An 18,286-nucleotide genomic window follows, 5' to 3' on the forward strand; every position below is an offset into this window, starting at 1 on the left:
ATCTAGCTAACTTGTCCTTCAAACTGAGTCGATTTAGTGTCATATGTTACTCCTTGGGGAAAATCTTAGGGGAATTGTTAGAGAAGAATTATGTTTTTTCACCAGGCAGACGAAAGCTGAATTCAGGCCTTCAGGGGATCTCCTGGGGGTTTCTCTACTAATGGTGCCAGAGCCCCAGGACCAGAAGGGACCTGTACAGCTGAGACTGGTACCCAGAGGGCTGCTCAGCTGTTGTACCTGCCACAACAGACACTGAGAATGGGATTAAGTCCAAGCCAATCTTTCAAGGTGTAGGGGGAATGGCTATTTTGTTTTTGTTTAATTTGAGTTTGGCATAGGGCAGGATATCTGGTGTCTATGTCCTCCTATTTAAGTTAAAGGTAGGGCTGAGTTGATTCACTGTCTAGAGATAAGAGGAGTCCAATCAGCTACTATAAAAGACCTCTGTTTATTGGTAATATTTCAATGAATATATGTTCCCAGCCCAGGAGCATCATTGAGCCTCCATAATCAGGAGTTTGATATTTACCAGCTTAGAACAGTGATTGATGTGAGTTTGATAAGGGATCTCCATCCATTTAATTATCAGTGAATGTTAAATAGGAATATGAATCAAAATGAAAAGATAAAGATAAATATCTACTTCAAATTGACTTCGTTCAATTGCTATTCAAATTCTTAGGTACTTCTGGACTTTACAGCCCTATCATTCCAATAATCGGGCATTTTTGTGGAGGTAGATTTCATACATATTCATACACTGTATTTATTGTTAGTCATTAAAGATAGTGATAGTATGTAGGGTATCTATAATTTTTTTTATTATCTTTATCTTGTCTTACCTGCTGTCTAAAGGCATCAGAAAATATATTATCATTTAAATGATCATCATAATTATAATCCTTTACCAGCAATGCCTTAATTTAAATAATGAGCTTAACCTTTCAAAGTACTCTTAGGAATATGAGCTAATTTATACATTATTAGAGTTCATTGTTACTTATGTACATTTCTCTGAGATGTGAAATGGCATCTTGTCTTCACAAGGTGAAGATGCGATGGATTTTAAACATTTCAGAAATCAAATGTACTTCACTTCTAAGGGTATATTATGCTTCAGTAGAAAGTTTAAAGGCTTTGACAATATAACACGCATTTTGATTTGGCATAAGAAAATTACTGAGTGAACTAAGTGAATTCTCATGAAGGGATAAAGGTAACTTTTCCCCCTTCCATAAAACTTTATAAAAATGTCTTTTAAAAGTGATTTTAAACTATCTATCTTTCAAAATAACTTTTACCGAATGATTTGAGGATGCTCTTAAGCCCTCTAGGAATGGGATTGAAGTTCTGTTAGAATATCTTAGTTCAATTTTTAAGTTTGGAGAGAGATGAGAAAAAGAGAGGAAAGGCACATAGTGCAGAATGGGTTGGGGGGCAGAGCTTTAGGCTTAACCTCATGGAGGCAGCTGTTTGGGGTTGTGGAAAGAGCATGGACTGTCCAAGGGTATGAGTTTCAATCTCTGCTTTGTTATTTAAGTCCACCAAGCCTCAGTTTCCTCAGCTGTAATATGAGAATGTGGCTTTGCAGGCGTAGCGTTAGTCTCTCAGTTGTGTCCAATGCTTTGCAACCCCATGGACTGTACCCTGCCAGTCTCCTCTGTCCATAGAATTCTCCAGAGAAGAATACTGGAGTGGGTTCCCATTTTTTTCTCCAGAGGATCTTCCCCACCCAGGGATCGAACAGCGGTCTCCTGCATTGCAGGTGGATTCTTCACCATCTGAGCTATAGGGAAGCCCCAGGCAGGTGCAGGGTAGGTTTTCAATAGCATTATTGCAGGCAGGAGACAGCAACCTTGGGTTTCCTTTAAGTGCTAAAATTAAATCACTGTAAAATAGATGAACCAATTCCCTTTCAATAGTGAGGAGTTGAAAACATCCCCGAAGATGGCAGCTATTAAAGCGGGTTTTATTAAAAAAAACACAAACCTTCTTCCTTTGGCTTTTATCAACTACAAATGAAAGCTACTCTATTCATAGTCTGAAGCTGAGGAAATAAGCTTTTGTAGCATGCTAATATTTTTCACCTCAGGAAAATAATTGTTCCTAGGGAAGCCAAATGTTCCTACGCTTAATCCTACTGTTTGAAGTATAAAGATTTGTTACATTTTTTGCTTGAGTTGAAAAACCAAGGACAGTTTTAAAAACTTTAAGCAGTGATCAAGTGCCATATAAATTCTGTGTTATGAATTACCTGAGGACATTAATGGAGTATATTATAAATAGTAATTAATTTTTACCAGCACCCTGTGGTAAAAGCATTATCACCCTTCCTCCCCCTTTAACAGGCAGGGAGACTAAGATTCCATGAGACCAAGCAACTTACCCTGGGGATATGTGGAAGGTTACCCAGCCAGAAAAGGGAACCCAGAAGGTTGGAATCAGAGCCTTATGTGTCTACAACTTAAGAAAAGACTCATTTGTCATATATACAAACATTTCTGCTTCTATTTAGGTTGATAGAGTTGAGGGAGAGTAGTTTGGGTGTCCTCCTGAGACTCTCAAAGATGTTAGCTGTTTCTAGGACCTGCAATCACAAATCATGTGTTGGTCGTACTAACACTTCCAAGTCTGAGATCTAAATTTACTTAGTAAATTTCAAATTATTCCTATAGACCGTTTTAAAATGAAATTTAATTAAAAAAAATAAAGATCTAAAGGAACAAGGAAGATAAAAGATTTTTCTCCTTAAGCAGATAAGGGAATTACATGTTTATTGTGTTTTTACTTTTATTTTGTCTCAACATTGTAATTTGTAAGGTAGTTTGCAGATTATTTTATAATCTCTTCTTCTGTGAGTGTTTACAGGGAACTCAGTAAAGATTTATTGACTGAAATACAGATACCCGTCTCAGTGATCAACCAGTGACTAGTATAAAAGTGAAGTCAAGTCACTCAGTCATGTCTGACTCTTCTGCGACCCTATAGACTGTAACCTGCCGGGCTCCTTTGTCCATGGGATTCTCTAGGCAAGAATACTGGAGTGGGTTACTCCAGGAGATCTTCCCAATCCAGGGATCGAACATGGGTCTCCTGCATTGCAGCCAAATTCTTTATCCTCTGAGCCACCAGGGAAGCTCGACTAGAATAGAAGGTTTTATAATTGATAACACAATATATACACAACTGCTTATTCAGACTTTCAGTTAACAAAGCACATTTAGTGGTTTAACCAAGCAATTTGTGACTAGAAGAGTCCTAGGAAGTATCCAAAATTAGCCATTATGGCTTCAACTCAGTTAGCTTTGATCAATAAACACCTCATTCTATTTCTTCTTCAAAAGCTAAAACTCTGAAAACTAGAGTCTGATTTATGACTTTTAAAAAAACAGAAAGAGACTGAATGTGTCACGAGTCAGAAAAACATACATTTGTCCAAATTTTGTTTTCAAAAATATCACTTATCTTAACCAAGAGTAAATACCAGAGGTTGCTTGGTCATCAGTATTGGTTGGTATTGAAAAATGGAAGTCACCATCACTAGGTATCTTTTTTCCCATAATTAACTGCAAGATTGGTTTATGTAGCACCCATTTAACTCTTTTCTGTCATACTTTTGGAGTTGCTATGTTTAAAATAACACCTAGAAATTGTTGACTATACAGAAAAATAGAATTGAATTTGGTATTATGAGCTGGGATTCAATGTCAAGGTACTTCAGTGTACGTCTGAAAATAAGCCTTGCAAATGTTTTCCACTAGAATATTTATGGATGTAGTAATTTAGGCAGTCATTCCCTAGACTAGATTATGACGTGCCAGTAGCTGAAAGATGAGAATTAAAACCTAAAGGGTCCAGTTGCAACTAGAGAGATCCACTTAAAAAAAAACACAATAAAAATATTTTCTAAAAAAACCCACATTTTTTTTAGATTGGTACAAAGTTAAAAAGGTACACACATTTGGAAAATTGTCTTTATGACTTTTTCTGACAGACCACTTTCTTTCCTATTTGTGGGTTAAAATAAATAACTCCTGAGATTTTAATTTTAGTTTCTCAAACAAGGCAAAACCAGTTGAACGGCTTTGTATTATCTCCTGATCCAGGAATTGAGGCCGAGTCGTGAAAAAATAACCACAAGTTGACTTTTTGTGTTTTGTAGGTTAACACCTGCAAAGAAGGGGGTGAGCTGTTTACATCCTTAAAAATAATTTCAGAAGAAATAGAAGTCTTATTCTCACTATTAATCCTATTATTTCCCACTCTTTTTCTGGCGAAGAGTTTACAAATGTCAGTAAAGGCCTTCTCATGTGGAAATTACTGAGTTTAAATACATGTGAAATGCCATTGCTTCCATAGATAGCTATATAGGCCACAAGATCAAAGTTGTTAACATATATTTTAAGAGCCTTGGCCCATTGATGTTCTTACAACCACCACATTTTAGAGACCTTTCTAAATCATGAGTTAGGTGAAACAGAGTAAAGAACCTAAGAAAAAAAGTAGGCAAGGTTGTTTCATTGAGCTCTTTCCCCTCTGGGGCTTATTAACTACTACACAAACAAGCCTGCCTCTTATTTAGGCTTATTTGGCGTTGGTGCACACTTTTAAGTGAGTGGAGTCAGTCCTCCAGAACTGGCTGTCTCCTCTTGAACAGTTTGTTGTTTGTATTTCAGTTGATTTTTTTTAATGCCAATTTTTCACTTCATGACGTCAGAGTAACTGATTGAATCAATGGAGGTAGCCTAGGGTGCAAGCATTTCAGAATAGGTGCTGGCACGAGTTGTTGATGTCGGGGCAGAAAAAGACTGTTTAGAAATACCTCCTCGCTTCGCCTCCCTCGCAGGGTTACAGTGGTTTACCAGGCCAAGAATTAAACAAAGAAAGGAATCCATTTTTAAAGGCCCATCCTCTAGAGGACAGATGCAGAAGCCACATGTGTTGGCATTTCATCACTGAGAGTCTTATTTGAATATTAACATTTATCTGAACACAGAGGAGGACTGAGCCAAAGAGCCAAACTGTGTTTAATTTGGCCTCATGAAATTCATGTTTGGGAAAAATTTAGGGGTACAGAGTCTTCTGCACATTCACATATAACACCCATTACTGTTAATAGGGATAACCACATTTGCTGAAAAGAAAACATGCCCTTTAGAACTGAGCTTAGACCTTGGGGATGGAAAGCGCTCTCCAGCTAATAGCTGATGGGAACTATACCATCTCGAATTTGCTCCCTGATGACCTGACATCACTGAATTTGGAAACGCAGAGCCAGGTTCATCCAGGGGTAGCAGAGAAGAAAACTGTTTTCAAAAAAAAAAAAGAAAGGTGATTATACTCCAGGCTTTTAAATTAAGCCACAGACGTCCCTGACTAATTATATCATGAAAACAAGCTCCAGCTCTAAGTTCCTAAAGAGACTGTGGTGGTGATGGTAGCTTTATTCTTGTTTACTTCCTTCAACCAGTCACATTCAATAAGTTTCTGTTAAAGTAATAAAATTAGGCTCATCTTTAAAAAATTGGATGAAATTTTTCAGTTTGGAAACCAAATGGCACTTCATTTTCAAGGATTCATGGTTAGAGGAAACAGGGTAAAAATAATCTTGACCCACAGAAAATCACAAGCATTGGGTTGTATCCCATCCCTAACCTTCCTGACTCCAGATGTGAACAAGAGGCCAGTCAGTCCCTGAAGCAGCACGGTATTAAAAAAAAAAACTGTTGCAGGAGCATATTAGGAGGTTCCAAGGAAAGACAAGAAGTAACTAAAAAGCATAGTCTTTATCTTTAAAAAGTGTGTAATGAAAAAGTGTATGCAAAGTATAAAAAGTGTATATCATTACAAAGCATGTGGTTGTTTACATTCACTTTCTGCCTTGACCTTTCCTCCCCTCTTGGAGAGGATAGTGAACTACAGGGTTGGGAGGAGGAAGATTAAGAGTTCTCAGTAGTCTGTCAAATGTGGTGTAAACAGATCTCTAAACAACAAGAGTCCTTCACTAGCTTCAGAACAGGATAAAGATTAAGTAGACAAGCTTGCAAAATAGATATATCCGAGCTTGTCACTTGAAACCTTCTGTATCTGTAAAAGGGAGCAATAATGCTAACTTACAGGATGGTTAGGAAATCAAATGAGATGAGATATATGAAATACCTAGCATCAGTTCTGTTCAGTTCAGTTGCTCAGTCGAGTCTGACTTTTCACAACCCCATGGACTGCAGCACACCAGGCTGTATCCCTGTCCATCCCTGTCCATCACCAACTCGCAGAGCCTACTCAAACTCATGTCCATAGAGTCGGTGATGCCATCCAACCATCTCATTCATCCTCTGTCATCCCCTTTTCCTCCCGTCTTCAATCTTTCCCAGCATCAGGGTCTTTTCAAATGAGTCATTTCTTCACATCAGATGGCCAAAGTTTTGGAGTTTCAGCTTCAGCATCAGTCCTTCCAATGAATATTCAGGACTGATTTCCTTTAGGACTGACTGGTTGGATCTCCTTGCAGTCCAAGAGACTCTCAAGAGCTTTCTCCAACACCACAGTTCAAAAGCATCAATTCTTCAGCGTTCAGCTTTCTTTATAGTCCAACTCTCACATCCATACATGACTACTGGGAAAACCATAGCTCTGACTAGACAGACCTTTGTTGGCAAAGTAATGTCTCTACTTTTCAATATGCTGCCTAGGTTGGTCATAACTTTCCTTCCAAGGAGCAAGCGTCTTTTAATTTCATGGCTGCAATCACCATCTGCAGTGATTTTGGAGCCTGAGAAAAGTAAAATCTCTCTCTGTTTCCATTGTTTCCCCATCTATTTGCCATGAAGTGATGGGACCAGATGCCATGATCTTAGTTTTCTGAATGTTGAGTTTTAAGCCAAATTTTTCACTCTCGTTTTTCACTTTGATCAAGAGGCTCTTTAGTTCTTCTTCACTTTCTGCCATAAGGGTGGTGTCATCTGCATATCTGAGGTTATCGATATTTCTGCCAGCAATTGTGATTCCAGCTTGTGCTTCATCTGGCCCAGCATTTCACATGATGTACTCTGCATATAAGTTAAATAAGCAGGGTGACAATTTACAGCCTTGATGTACTCCTTTTCCTATTTGGAACCAGTCTGTTGTTCCATGTCCAGTTCTAACTGTTGCTTCCTGACCTACATACAGATTTCTCAGGAGGTGGGGTCAGGTGGTCTGGTATTTCCATCTCTTTAAGAATTTTCCACAGTTTGTTGTGATCCACCCAGTCAAAGGCTGTGGTGTAGTCAATAAAGCAGAAATAGATGTTGTTCTGTAACTCTCTTGCTTTTTCGATGATCCAACGGATATTGGCAATTTGATCTCTGGTTCCTCTGCCTTTTCTAAATCCAGCTTGAATATCTGGAAGTTCACAGTTCACGTACTGTTGAAACCTGGCTTGGAGTATTTTGAGCTTTACTTTGCTAGTGTGTGAGATGAATGCAGTTGTGTGGTAGTTTGAACATTCTTTGGCATTGCGTTTCTTTGCATGAGGTTCAGCAAACAGCAAGAGTTCAAAAGAAAAGTAGAAGAAAACCTTGCATGTGTGTGTACTCAGCTGTGTCCAACTCTTTACAACCTGATGGACTGTGGCCCTCTTGGCTCCTCTGTCCATGGGATTTTCCAGGCAAGAATACTGGAGTGGGTTGCCATTTTCTCCTTCAGGGGATCTTTCCAACCCAGGGATAGAACCTGCACTGTAGGTGGATTCTTTACCACTGTGCCATCTGGGAAGCCCATTATTTGGATGGTGGCTAATATTCATTTAATATCCAGTGTCCTTTGCATGGAATGTTCCTGACTCTCCCTTCTGGTATTTATCTGTGGCTCAAACAGCCACACAGGGAGTGTCAAGTACAGCTCTGTAACCTTGGTGACCTTCTTCTTGGGTTTTATCCAGAGATCAACTCAGCACGGTGCCTCTGCTCCAGGGATGAGGTGAGGTTAGGGGTAAGGTAAAGAGGAATCATGCCAGGTCCTGTGGGGATTGCAACTGTGGGCATGCCTTAGCCATGCCAAAGCCACTGCAGATACCTCTTGGCATTGCACCCTTTGGGACTGAGTTTCTTCTGTGTGCCAGGCTGGCCTCATTGGTATCCCAAAGTGAGCACATGACTATTTTCATTGTGTCCTGCTAGACTATGCCATCTAGCAGGATTGGTGGTTTTGGAATGAAATATTTCCCTGGTAGCTCAGATGGTAGAGAATCTGCATGCTATGCAGGAGATCCAAGTTCCATCCCTGGGTCAGGAAAACGCCTTGGAGAAGGAAATGGCTACCCACTCCAGTATTCTTGCCTGGAGAATTCCACGGACAGAGGAGCCTGATGGGGGTCGAAAGGAGTCAGACATGATTGAGTGACTAACACTTTCACTTTTCATTGCTTTAGAACAAAGAACAACACATTAGCTAGTTCAGACCACTCAGGATAGGAGAGAAGTCCTGCTGAAAAGAGGGAAATCTCCCAGCAGTGAAATGCCACATGCTGCATTATCGAGGGATGGAGAAAGAAGATAAGTGTAACGTTTCTATCTCCTGCCCACATCAATTGAGGTGATGGAAGATGTGACTGTCCACGAGAATTAAGGCTAAATGAATGGAAAGAGAGGCCTGGTTCTGGAATGAGGGAACCTCAGGCGATGCAGTTGCCTCACAGAGAAGAGTTCGATTATTTTTACGCACCTGATTAAGATTTGACTTGGGGGTATCCTTGCAAGGTGGTGATCTGGAAAGGAACTGAATGTATGTGAACAAAACTGTACAGCTTGGATTGATACAGAAAGAACATTCTTTTATTTGAAAATATTTTGATACCAATTAAATAGAAAATCCTCTTTTCACACCTAAAGAAGGAATCAAAAGGAAGTCTAAGGGCTTGCAACCCTGAGCTCTAGTAGTTGATCCCTTAATTTGTTTCACTCTTTGAAATTATAAGTTAGATCCACAAAGGGGTGTCATGGATGAGCTCAAGAAGCTTCAAGGCCATCCAATCTGTCCTGCCACTAGTACCACCTAGTGGCAGCCAAGAAGATGTGTAAGCATCTTTCTAAAAATTGCTGTAAAAAAGCGACAAAAACCTATGTCCGCAGACCTCATGGTTAAAAACAAGTTGAAAATGTGCAAGAATTCAGAATAAATTGTCGCGGGTTCTTCTGCTCCCTCTCCCAACTCCACTGCTGATCCTTATTAGTAGTAACTTGCCTTTACTATGTATTTGCTCCAACTCTGACCTCTCTCTTTCTCCTTGTTTCTCTCCTTGTTTCTCTCTCTCTCCTTGTTTCTCTCTCGCTCCCAATCTATCTACCTGCCCTTAGTTTTTAAAAACAGAAATGAAATCAAACTAAATATTATAGGGTGATTTTACCACTTACCAGATATCTTTTTATTGAGTAAGTTGATTTACAATGCTGTGTCAATTTCTGCTGTACAGCAAAGTGATTCAGTCATGTATGTACATACATTCTTTTTAAACATTCTTTTCCTAATGGATGTTTAGGAAAACATCCATTAGCTTTAGCTCAGGATATTGAATGTAGTTTCCTGTGCTATACAGTAGAACCTTGTTGTTTTGATTTAACAGATACCTTTAAACTTATTCCATAGCACAGCAGACTGTCACCAAAGGGCCCAGACATGACAATTTGCTCACAAGTTCCAGTGTTAGGCTGGCTGAAAGAATTATGTGGGCATTGAAACTGCCTTCCCTCGGAAGAGGTTCTAGACTCCAACTGGCCATTTTCACATCTCTTCTGCCGAATCTATATGGACCTCATTTCCTTAGAGGAAGAGCTACAGCCTCTCTGCCTCTCCACTGTGTGGTCTCAGCTCTCTCTGTATTCTCACAGACCCTTAACTCCTCCTTCAGAGACCTCTCTGCCCCCACATGCTATTGTGTCTGTTTGGCCTCCTCATCTCTCCCATTGTGGATGCTTCTCTGCTCCTCTTCCTGCACCAAACAGGGAGCTCACTATATACCACACATACCATCCTGTTACTTTATGCTTCAAGTATTCCCCCAGCTCCCATTTTCTTTAGAGGAAAGCCAAAGCTGCTCAGCGTCTCTGCAAAGCTCCTCGTGGTCAGGTCTAGGCCTCTTTCCTCCTCCACTATCCCCTGTGTGCCAGCTGCCCAGAATCCCGTCTTAAAGAGTGGATCATATGCCTTCACCCGCCCATACCCTGCCACACCTTCTCTATGCCTCAAATGTGCTTTCTCTCATCCTCCGGAAGGACTTCTTCTCATTGGTCAAGATGCAGCTCAAATACTATCTAAGAAGCTGCCTTCCAACTCTTGCAGGCTCCTCCTCTCTCCTTTCGTGTGTTTTATATCACTTTCTAGCATAGCATTTGCCACATTTAATTGTAATTACCTGGCAAGGAGCAGCTCGAACATCTATTGTAGTACTCTTTTCATTTCCTGTCCTACAGAGTAGCTGGCACATGAATGTTTGTTGAAAGAATAATTGTACATTAAAGAGAAGGACTACCCTAAAAGACCTTAGGGCAATGGTTTCTAAACTTTGAGATAAGGATCGTAGAGGTGCTTTTTTAAAGCTGAAGTATAGTTGACTTACAATGTTGTGTAATTTCTGTACACTTCGCTATACAGCAAGGTGATTCATTGATTTTATATATATATACATACACATTCTTTTTAAAATATTCTTTTCCATTATGGTTTATCATAGGATACTGAATATAGTCCTCTGTACCATGTGGTAGGACCTTGTTGTTTATCCATTCTATAACCAAAAGCTTACATCTGCTAACCTCAAACTCCCACTCCATCCTGCCCCAACCCCCTCCTTCTTGGTAAACAGCATGCAGATACTTTGGGTCTCCTCCCAGAGAGTCCACCTAGTTTGGCAGGTGTGAAAATGTAGAGCTCAGGAATGTACATTTTAACAAGCATCTGAAATCGTTCCGACGACCTATGAGCGGTCAACACCTAGAATGCAAAGTAAATAATCTGAAAAAAAGAAAAAGCAAAGAATCTTTGTTCCTGGAGATGGCATACATTGGAGAATGTGCTTATGCCCATAGGAGTTCCCTTGATGCCGTGGTCGTTGCTACTCCTGAGAATAAAGGGATATCAGTATAAGCTGGAGAAAGCCACAGTGCAGTGAATTCCCTGAAGGCTCTCAAGAAGCATCAGGCTCTATGCACAAGGGCTGGACTGTTTCTCTTTCAGAACAATTGTCGTCAACTCCCATCTGTTTGTTTTGTTCCAAGAGTCACTATTTAGCCAGACCCAAGCTGTTTTCATTAATATGTTGCATTTGTGAAAAGCTTCCCTTTGGATGTTCTCCAAGCATTTTAGCGGCTTTCAGCCTGTCTTCCCTTATTCCCTCAGGGAGGAACAAGTACAAGTTCACGCCAACTCATTGGAGAGGCATTGCTCAAGAGCAACTCCTGGGGCACCAGATGCAGGCGGGAGGGAGAGAGTGGGAGAGCTCCCAGCCCCCTCCCTCTGTTCTATCTCCTTTCCCCACCCACCCTGCCAAATGCTCCCTGGTGTCTTCAGCAGGTGGCTCCCACCCCTGCCTTCAAGTCTGTTCAGGCAATTTCCCTCCTGAGATAAATGAGCTCTGAAAAGATTCCCAGGTTCTAGATGATGCGGAACAGCCAAGGACCACCTTGGCCAAAGCAAAAAGCCAAGACTGCAAACCCTTTGCAGAGACAAGACGTGGACACGAGTTAGGCTCCTGTGTGGAGGCGGGTCTTCCAGCAGCAGATGTTCAGTGGGGGCAGAGCTCCAGGTCTCCCAGAGTCCGTTCCCTCAACCTCGGCCACGTGGATCTGCCTAGGCTACACTTGACTTCTCATTCCTGTGACTTTGCTTCCGGTGAACCTCTTCTCAGCTCTACAGATTCTGATTTCCTCAGATCCACTGAAGCTAACCCAGTTGAGCTAACCCAGTTTCTGATTTAGGTACTTCTCTGACCCACATTTGCTAGATTCTGCCTTCTCAGGGATGGCCTCCTTGGCTTGTTGGATCTTTAGCCTCAGGATGCCAGCCACGGTGAAGACACACAGACGATCAGTAGCTCATCTGTGAAAAACATTGAACTCTTCTCTGATGGTTTATGAGAAACATTTCACTTGTCAGTTTTCCAGAAGGATTTATATAAATGAAGGAAAGAGGAGAGGACTGTCCTGATAGCCACCCATCGGAAGTCTGTTCAGTGGACTGCCCCTCTGGAATTTTATTCCCTGATGCTTTGTAGAGACAGTTTGACCGTGACAGCTTGATTTCTAATCTCCTGGGCCTTTTTGTATCAGTGTGTTCAGGTTTTTAAAAAGTAAACATACAGTAAAACTAATCTGTTTTAGTAAAACTAATCTGTTTATGTGGGTGTGCATGTGTCTTGCATACAGTTCTATGAGTTTTAACACCTTTATAAACTCATGCAAGTGTCACCACTAACAAGATACAGAACAATTCCATCACCCAAGAAACTCCCTTTGAATATCCAATGTTTATTTTAAGGCCTTAATCACATTAAAAAAACAAACAAACCAGGAAGTGGTTAATAAGCTCCATAGAAAAGCTAAAGAAGATAACCTGTGTGCAATGTTTGAAGGGAATTGTCATCCCTTCATCCAAGCTTAGATTACTTCTATAGGATGAGGACAAATTCTCACGATCTCAAATTCTAAGTGGGTTCTTAGGCTGTCTTCCCAGGCAACTTGGCTCGGTTATTCCCTCCTACTCAGACCAGCAAGAGCTACTTAGCTCAGGAAAAGCATTCTTGTAATGGGAACTTGATGATTTAAAGTTACACCCATCATACCTGTTCTTCTGAGCATAACTCACGTGACTCTGAAATCATTAGGCTAGAGTCATGAGACTTCTGAAAATGAACTGTCAGTGTGATCATATTTGTTCACTTTCAAGGTGTTATCATCTAGATTTGGGGGGATATTCAGCACACTTATATACCGATACACTCTTACTCCATGACAAAATACAAGCATAAAGAATAAACTGTCAGGAAATCAAGATTCCAACCAGGCTTTGAGCTTAAGAAAAAAATTTTGGTATTATGGAATCTTTCTCTCTCTCTGTATGTATGTATATATATGTGTGTATATATATATATAGATATAGATATATAGATATATATATGTTTTTTGGTAAGAGAAAGTGACTGATAAAGCCAAAGGAAAAAATCCAGCTATTTCAGCTTTGAGAAACTCACAATGCTCCTATACAATTTTTCTGAACATTCAAACAACATTCTTGTCTAGTAATTTTAACATTTTAAATTCTTCCTCAAGCAAGGAGTGAGGTTGCCACTAACATAGCATCTTCAATAGAAAGAGAGAGTAGCTGGCCAGGGCTCTGCAGATGTTGTAGCCAAGGAAAGCCTGGACTATGTTGTGATAATAAACAACCACCTAATCTCAGTAGGGTTTTGCGATAGTTTCTCATTCTTCCCCCTCCAAAAAGAAGGATTGATACAGCATAGAAAGATGCATGGATGGATGGATAGAGTGGATAGATAGATAAGTGATAAAGTAATCATAGCAAAATGTTAATTACAAAGTCCAGGTGATGGGTATGTGGATTTTTGCTCTTTGTTGTCCAGGTCTTTCCATTTTCTGTTTCAACTTTTTCACAATAAAAGCTTAGGGAGAACAGTTTATTTCTCATTTATGCTCCACGTCCAATAAAGGTTGGCTAGGGCTCTGCTCCATGTCTTCTCACATCAGGATGCAGGATGATGGACCATCTTGAAAGTGGCCAGTTGCCATGGTGAAGGAAAGAGAGCTCTGCTGGATATGGTGCAGACAGTTGGCTACTTCAGCCTGGAGGTGATTCATGTCATTTCTGCTCACAACTCAGTGACCTGAGCTCCTCTCACATGGCCCTACCCCCGTCATGAGAGTGCAATCCTGTCATGTGCCTACATAGCAAAGAGCTATAAACACTTGGTGGGCAGCACAAAATGACGATCCTGACATAAATAGACTCTTTCCAAGAACCACGCACCTTAATCTTGTCATCATTAATGATACTAACACGAAAAGACATTCACTTTAAGAAATGTCGGACAGAAAACTCAGATGCTTTTCCTTTCTCATCCACTTGCCTCCTTTCAGTCTCCTTTAAAGGGAGCAGAACTAATCTGTTAAAGGCTAATGAATCCCAAACTTCTTTCTTTTTTTTTTTTTTTTCAGCCAGTCAGCCAGCCAGCTAGCTCTTTCTAGAATCTCATTGCTTCTTTATTGAGTCAGCTCATTTTCACCGAGTTAGTCAGAATACATGGAAGTCATCCAGGGAACTTCAGAAAAGCAGGAGTTAGATGGGAGCTGGTGACAGTTTTCAAAAATGGGGTCATCAAAGAAAACATTTGAATAAACACGATTTCAGAAGAATTCTGGACTCAGCATTTTAGAGGAGTCAGGAAAGACTTCATTGCTGAGATGACATTTACGTTGGCACTCAAAGGCATCTGCTAGGTAGAAAATGGAGCAGGGAATTCCAAGCAGAGGGTACAGGCTGTGTGGTGCCAAGGGAACTGAACCAGCTCTGACTATCTGAAGGAGAATCAGAGGTCCACATGGCCAGAGGCTCGAGTGCCTGTCAGGATTACTGTTCTAGCACAAGACTGGGGCAAAAAATATTGTCATATTTTTCACTTGTCAGTAAATAAAATACCATACTTTTATTTCATATTAATACCAAATAAATACCATACTTGCTAAGAAAATACGGAATTAGTCTTATCTTACGCTCCAACAGTAGTTCCTATGACTTCCAAGAGTAAAGTTTCTCTCCAAGTAATCTGTTTGTAGAGAGCTGTAGGTTTCTAACTAAATACAGAGTTCCTAGGAATGGAATACTTCTATTTATTGATAATAATTTAGAGTCATCTATATAGATTTCATCAATTTTTGAGGGAAAGGCATTGACCTAGTAGACTGCAAGTAACGGAAGGCAAAACCACCAGTTAAAAAAAATAAACACGGCAGGAATGTGGGGACATGATGAAGTCATTTTAAATATAATGTATCAGGAGGAAGGTGTTTCGCATGTGACAAATTATTTAATCCTAACACACTTCGGGAAGTGGATGGTAATGTCACCATTTTGCAAATGAGAAAACTGAGGAACAAATAGTTTCTTATAAAATCATCTGTTTAAACTTGAGCATTATTTTTCAACATCTGAGACATTGTTTTTTTCCTATAAAACCGAGATTTGACATGTGCTGCCTACCTCATAGTGCTGTTGGGAGGATTAAAAGAAATAACAAACAGAACGTTTGACATCAATCTTGACCTTTCTCTGGTTTTAAGTTTTCTGATTCTGTCCTGATGTTTACATATTATTAAGAACTGGCTCTTTGTAAAAGAGACTCTATGAAGGCTGTTGGTGGAGAAAGTCTTTCCCTAATATATCTGAAAATATACTGATTCAAACTATTTGTTTTTAAATAATTAAAAATATGGTCTTTACATGCCTTCTCCTCCTTTTCCTTCTTCTACTTCTCCTTTTCCTCCTCTCCTCCTTTCCCTCATCTCTCTCTTCTCCTCCTTCTTCTTGCTCCTCTTCTTCCTCTTCCCCTTCTCTTTCTTCCTCTTCTGCTTCTTCTTCTTTCTCTCCTTCTCCTTCTTCATGTTTTATGTAAAATCAAAGCACAAACTTTGACCATTACCCATGCATGGAGTATCTTTTAAAACACTTTCAGTTTTTCTCTTTGCATTTTAATGGTTTTAGTTGAAAATGTATTTTTTTCCCCTGTCTTTTAAAATAACATCTCATGGACAGAGGAGTCTTGCAGGCTACAGTCCATGGGTCGCAAAGAGTTGAACATGACTGGGCCCAAACACACCAAGTAATAATGTTATGTGTCCATCACAGTTAATTTTATATACATTAACTTACTTAATCTTCACAACAACTCTTTCTCTAAGGTAAATATTGTTATTATCTCCATTTTCCAACTGAGAATATGGAAGCAAAGAGATAATAAGTGACTTGCCTAAGATCACACAGTTAATAAGAGGCTGAGTCAGGTTGTGAATTGAGGCATCTTGGCTCCAGACTGAACTCTTAAAACACTGGGTCATGATGTAACATTTCTGAAGATAATGGATCACTTTCCTAAATAAATCAGAGTCATGATTATGTATATCAATTTTTATTCATATCCACAGAAACTATGGAGAAGGCAATGGCACCCCACTCCAGTACTCTTGCCTGGAAAACCCCATGGACGGAGGAGCCTGGTGGGCTGCAGTCCATGGGGTCGCCAAGAGTCGGACACGACTGAGCGACTTCACTTTCACTTTCCACTTTCATGCACTGGAGAAGGAAATGGCAGCCCACTCCAGTGTTCTTGCCTGGAGGATCCCAGGGACGGGGGAGCCTGGTGGGCTGCCGTCTATGGGGTCGCACAGAGTCGGACACGACTGAAGTGACTTAGCAGCAGCAGTAGCACAGAAACTATTCTTTAATTCAGAATTATGTCCCTATCTGTTATGCTTTTTGACTTACCTTCTTTCAATATTTTTTCTCTTTGTCCTCTCTCTGTGAAAAAATTATTTTCAGTATATTGACCTACAAATTGCCATCTTTCCTCTAGTTATTCTGCTCCCAATTTTCCAAGAGCCAGAGACCAGGTCACCCTATAAGTTAGAACTGTCTTTAAAATATGAGTCATGAGGTCTTGAGAGAAGACCTAAGCCTTTAGTGATTGGACTTGGTGACATCTGTGATGGAAATCTTCACTTTTGGGCATGTTTTCTGTTCTCGACTGGGATTCTGGATGGTTTAGATGACTTCTCAATAAGCGAGGTGTCACAAAATAGAAATTCAAGACATTTCTACTCTTCCACCTGTTCCAAAGTGTTTCAGACATCATAGTAATTAGAAGGATGGCCTAGTTCCTCAAGCTTCTGGGTAGCCATCCGATGCTTAGAAGTAGAGAGACATGGCTACAACTTGTATAAAAATAGCCCTTCCAGATGGTCGAGGGGCAAAGTTACAACTCAGCAGCTTGATATAGCTGAGCTCTTGAATTTAGGAGTAGGAGGCGAGCTATGCCGAGAAGTAGCCAGAGAGACTGGGCTTGAGTCCAATCATAAGTATAACAGGAGATGCCAGGAGAGATCACTTAACGTGGCAGATTAGCTGTTAAGATTTCCTGTTTACTTCATCTTCATCCCCTCCTCACCTCCCTTGATTCAACCTTACCTCCTAGCCTCAAGGGAAACACACACACACACACACACACACACACACACTTAAAAAAAATAAGGGGTACAAAGTAGAGGTATAAACCATGAATCTTAATGTGTGTTAGAATTCCACCAGCCAACTTATTTTAGCCACAAGCAGAATAATGGTGAGCACTGAAACCCACACAGCATGTCTCTAGGACTCAGACCCTCCAGCTTCTGGGTCGGAGTTCATCTTCTCTTTGGTGGGAGGGTGTGTCCAGTGATATGCGCCATATTTCCCCCAGCCCTACCTTAAGTCATTTCACACTCAAAAATGGAAGCCTCTAGTTAAAAAAAAAAAACAAAAACATGGAAAATGACCAAAGTCACGATACTGTTTCTACCTCTGAAAACAAATACTAAGGCTCTGATGAACGAGTCACTAGCTTGTTTCCCGAATGAGAATACTGACTCAGCAAATGTTTCAACAGGCTAAGATATGTGGTTTTCACATTTACTCCACCTTCTAATAACTCTGCATTTCCCCTGGATATTCTGGAAGAAAACTTAAGCCTCTGCCTGTAGTAAATCTATTACTTTAAATATCTCAATGTTTGAAGTCAAGTGTTAACTTTTAAAATACAGTAATTAGGAATGGATTAATGCTAACATGTAGCAGCAGTTGTAATAGACACTACCATTTTTGAAAAACAAGCAAATTGAGAAGCATACTCTTCTCTTTTAATACCACTCATGATTAGCCCAAACCCAAGGCATTGCTGTGCCCTGCTGGCAGTCCAGCCTCATTGCAGGTAAGTAACATACAGGTGCAGAGGTTCTGGGGCCAGTCTTCCAAATTCATTTCTACAACAGTCCCAGGTTTCCCTGATAGCTCAGTTGGTAAAAAATCTACCTGCAATGCAGGAGACTCTGGTTCAATTCCTGGGTTGGGAAGATCCCCTGGAGAAGGCATAGGCTACCCACTCCAGTATTCTTGGGCTTCCCTTGTGGCTCAGCTGGTAAAGAATCCGCCTGCAATGTAAGAGACCTGGGTTCAGTCACTGGGTTGGGAAGATCCCCTGAAGAAGGCAAAG

Source organism: Budorcas taxicolor, chromosome 11 (genome assembly GCF_023091745.1).
Source record: "Budorcas taxicolor isolate Tak-1 chromosome 11, Takin1.1, whole genome shotgun sequence".
Taxonomy (NCBI): domain Eukaryota; kingdom Metazoa; phylum Chordata; class Mammalia; order Artiodactyla; family Bovidae; genus Budorcas; species Budorcas taxicolor.